This window comes from Eptatretus burgeri, chromosome 4, assembly GCF_056783735.1.
Source record: "Eptatretus burgeri isolate ZD-2024b chromosome 4, Ebu_testis_v1, whole genome shotgun sequence".
Classification (NCBI taxonomy): Eukaryota; Metazoa; Chordata; class Myxini; order Myxiniformes; family Myxinidae; genus Eptatretus; species Eptatretus burgeri.
In genome coordinates, this window is record NC_140964.1 from 23,626,583 (window position 1) to 23,632,230 (window position 5,648).

The window sequence follows — 5,648 nt, forward strand, 5'->3', positions numbered from 1 at the left end:
GCATTGGGAATCCTCGGGCCATTCTTTTTTGACCAAACTGTCATTGGGGATGTTTACTTAAACTTGCTGCAGGAATCCGTTGGTCCACGTGTCGAAGAGATTTACTTTCAGCAAGATGGAGTACCTCCCAACTACCACCGTGATGTAAGGGCCTATCTCGAAGCAACTTTTCCGAACAGATGGATTGGGCGAAGAGGTAGTGTTGAATTCCATGTGCCTTCCCCAGACCTCACTCCAATGGGCTTCTTTTTATGGGGATATCTCAAAGATAAGGTTTACGGCTCAAAACCAGCAACAGTCGATGAGCTGAAAGAGGAAATTGAAAGACAATGTGTTGCAGTTCCAAATGAAATGATTCGTAACGCTGTTGAATCCATTGGTCCACGTTATCGGCTGTGTTTGGAACGTGATGGTCGTCAGTTTGAACATTTGAACACATGCATTTATCCATTTATACATTTAACCATTAATCTTGCTTCTAAGTCAATGAACAACGTATTTATTATCATTTAAAGAGTGAGTACATTTTTTTGAACACCCTGTATATTATATATATATATATATATATATATATATATATATATATATATATATATATATATATATATATATATATATATATATATATATATATATGTATATATATATATATATATATATATATATATATATATATATATATATATATATATATATATATATATATATAGTCGTCATTGTGCGAACACCATAGTGTACTTCCACAAACCTAGATGGTGTAGCCTACTACACACCTCGGCTATATGGTATAGCCTATTGCTCCTCGGCTACAAACCTGTACAGCATGTTACTGTACTGAATACTGTAGGCAATTGTAACACACATCCAAAATCGACGGAAGACGCATTAGTTTTACCTTTGTGCTGTTCATAACGGCCATGTGTGTTGTTAGCAGCTGCTTAAAATCTTCTCTCGCATCGATTATAGAAAGGTGAATAAATAGCATTTGGATTTTATAAATAATCATTTGATCGATGTTACAAGTTACAAATGAAGAAATGAGCATCTGTCAGTTGTGTGATATATTTTCGGAACAGTGCGATGTTTTAGCAACATAAAAAGGTTTACTGAAAACCAATTTGTGTTTTAATTTTGAGCAACAACGCTTTATTCGCAGAATTTTTTAACTCAAAGGTAATTTATTTGCGAGAAGGTAAACGTGCAAAAAACGTGTCAAATAGGGTGAAAATCGGGGTGTTTTAGGATGTGAGGTCAACATTGGGTCAGGTTGAACGATGATTTTCTTGAATCCCAATTTAGCGTGACCCTGCCTTTTTCGCGATGACATTTTATGGACCTCAACGATCCCATTATAACGGGGCCACACAAGTTGTTTATTGTCATTATCAAGTATTATGTACTGTACATAATTGTATGTGCAAAACTGTACTTTTTTTGACTGGAAGCGCGACGACATCACTCGGTGATAGGAATTTTTCAGCTCCATTATAATCTTATGGGACCACCGTCGTATATGCGGTCCGTCGTTGACCGAAATGTCGTAATGCAGTGCATGACGGAATCTATATATCTTCTTCTTCTTCTTTCGGCTGCTCCCGTTAGGGGTCGCCACAGCGGATCATCTATATGATCCGCATAGTGATTTGGCACATGTTTTACACCGGATGCCCTTCCTGACGCAACCCTGGTCGCCTCTTGCGACACAGGGATCTGGTACACCTATTTTAACCGGGGTATACACCGGCCCAGTACACTGGTACTCATTTCACCGACCTCGGAAGGATGACAGGCTGAGTCAACCCCCTGGTGTATTAATTCAGTGGCCCAACGGGGCTTGAACTCAGGACCTTTTGGATCCCAAGCCGCTGCCCGAACCACTGCGCCAACACCAGGTGTATATATATATATATATATATATATATGTATATATATATGTATATATATATATGTATATGTATGTATATATATATATATATATATATATATGTATATATATATATATATATATATATATATATATATGTATATGTATATATATATATATATATATATATATATATATATATATGTATATATGTATATATATATGTATATATATATATATATGTATATATGTATATATATATATATATATATATATATATATATATATATATATATATATATATATATATATATATATATATGTATATATATATATATATATATATATATATATATATATATATATATATATATATATATATATATATATATATATATATATATATATATATATATATATATATATATATATATATATATATATATATATATATATATATATATATATATATATATATATATATATATATATATATATATATATATATATATATATATATATATATATATATGTATATATATATATATATATATATATATATATATATATATATATATATATATATATATATATATATATATATATATATATATATATATATATATATATATATATATATATATATATATATATATATATATATATGTATATATATGTATATATATATATATATGTATGTATATATATATGTATATATATATATATATGTATATATATGTATATATATATATATATATATATATATATATATATATATATATATATGTATATATATGTATGTATATATATATATCTTCTTCTTCCTCTTTCGGCTTGCTCCCGTTAGGGGTCGCCACAGCGGACCAACCGTCTCCATTTCGCTCTATCCTCCACATCTTCCATTGACACTCCAACCACCCACATGTCCGCCCTCACCGTATCCATGAACCTCTTCTTTGGCCTTCCTCTTCTCCTCCTGCCTGACGGCTCCATCTTCAACATCCTTCTCCCGATATACTCCGTTTCCCTCCTGTGCACATGTCCAAACCATCTCAATCTCGCCTCTCTCACTTTGTCTCCAAACCGTCCTACCTGCGCTGTCCCTCTAATATACTCATTCCTTATCCTATTCATCCTCGTTACTCCCAACGAGAATCGCAGCATCTTTAACTCTGCCACCTCCAGCTCCGCTTCCTGTCTTTTTGTTAGCGCCACCGCCTCCAAACCATACAACATTGCTGGTCTCACTACCGTCTTATATACTTTCCCCTTCACTCTTGCAGCTACCCTTCTGTCACAAATCACTCCTGCAACTCTTCTCCACCCACTCCATCCTGCCTGCACTCTCTTTTTCACTTCTCTCCCACACTCTCCGTTACTTTGGACAGTTGATCCCAAGTATTTAAACCCATCCACCTTCCCCACCTCAACTCCTTGCAACTGCACCATACCACCACCCTCCCTCTCATTTACGCACATGTACTCCGTCTTACTCCTACTGACTAACATTCCCCTTCTCTCCAGTGCGTACCTCCACCTCTCAAGGCTCGATTCAGCCTGCTCCCTACTCTCCCTACAGATCATGATGTCATCCGCGAACATCATAGTCCATGGAGACTCCAGTCTGATCTCGTCCGTCAACCTGTCCATCACCATTGCAAACAGGAAAGGGCTCAGAGTCGATCCTTGGTGCAATCCCACTTTAACCTTAAACCGGTCCGTCATTCCAACCGCACACCTCACCGCTGTCACACTGTCCTCATACATATCCTGCACGATCCTCACATACTTCTCCACCACTTCCGACTTCCTCATACAATGCCACAACTCCTCTCTTGGCACCCTATCATAAGCTTTCTCTAAATCCACAAACACACAATGTAACTCTTTCTGGCTTTCCCTATACTTCTCCATCAACATTCTCAAAGCAAACATCGCATCAGTGGTGCTCTTTCCTGGCATAAACCCATATTGCTGCTCACAGATCGTCACCTCTCCTCTCAACCGAGCTTCCACTACTCTTTCCCACAACTTCATGGTGTGGCTTAACAACTTTATCCCTCTGTAATTTCCACAGCTCTGCACATCACCCTTATTCTTGAAAATCGGAACCAGTACACTTAATCTCCACTCCTCCGGCATCCTCTCACTTTCCAAGACTTTATTAAACAATCTGGTTAACAACCCCACTGCCATCTCTCCTAAGCACTTCCATGCCTCCACTGGTATACCATCTGGGCCAACCGCCTTTCCACTTTTCATCTTCTTCATAGCAGTCCTCACTTCATCCTTACTGATCCACCCCACTTCCAGATTCACTATCTCCACCTCTTCCAACCTTCTCTCTCTCTCATTTTCTTCATTCATCAGCTCCTCAAAGTACTCCATCCACCTTCTCAACACACTCTCCTCGCTCGTCAGCACATTCCCATTTGCGTCCTTTATCACCCTAACCTGCAGCACATCCTTCCCTCTGTCTTGCCAATCGCGAAAATCCTTTTCCCCTTCTTTTCTATCCAACTTCTCATACAGCTCGTCATATGCCTTTTCCTTGGCCTTTGCCACCTCTCTTTTTGCTTTTCGACGCCACTCCTTGTACTCCTGCCTACTTTCTTCATCTCTCTGACTATCCCACTTCTTTTTCGCCAACCCCTTCTTCCTTATACTTTCCTGTACTTCCTCATTCCACCACCAAGTCTCCTTATCTTCCTTCCTCTGTCCAGATGTCACACCAAGTACCTTCCGAGCTATCTCCCTCACAACTTCTGCTGTCGTTGCCCAATCATCCCACCCATCTTCACCACCATCCAACGCCTGTCTCACCTCCTCCCTAAATTTCACGCAACAGTCTTCCTCCTTCAGCTTCCACCATCTGGTCCTTGGTTCAGCCCTCACTCTTTTCCTCAAACTCACCTCTAAAGTCATCCTACAGACCACCAATCGATGCTGTCGAGCTACACTCTCCCCTGCCACAACCTTACAGTCACTAATCTCTTTCAGGTTGCATCTCCTACTTAAGATGTAATCCACCTGTGTGCACTTTCCTCCACTCTTGTATGTCACCCTGTGTTCCTCCTTCTTCTTGAAATACGTATTTACCACTGCCATTTCCATTCTTTTTGCAAACTCTACCACCATTTGCCCTTCCACATTTCTCTTGTTGAGACCGTACCTCCCCATCACCTCCTCATCCTCTTTATTCCCTTCCCCAAGATGTCCATTGAAATCTGCTCCAATCACCACTCTTTCATCCTTGGATACACTCTCCACCACTTCATCTAACTCACTCCAGAAATCTTCTTTATATTCCATCTCACACCCCATATGTGGGGCATATGCACTGATGACATTCATCATCACCCCTTCAATTTCCAACTTCACACTCATCACTCGGTCAGACACTCTCCTCACCTCCAATACCCTCTTGACATAATCTTCCTTCAGGATTACCCCGACACCATTTCTCCTCCCATCCACACCATGGTAGAACAGTTTGAAACCACCTCCAATGTTCCTCGCCTTACTCCCCATCCACTTGGTCTCTTGTACACACAGTATGTCCACCTTTCTTCTCTCCATCATATCAGCCAACTCTCGCCCTTTGCCAGTCATCGTCCCAACATTCAGACTTCCAACTCTCACCTCCACACTTCTACCCTTCCCCCTCTCCCACTGCCTCCGGACTCGCCTTCCCCGTCTCCTTCTCCTCCTTCGCCCAGCAGTAGCACAATTTCCACTGGTACCCTGCTGACCACCGGTACCGGTGGCGGTCGTTGGTAACCCG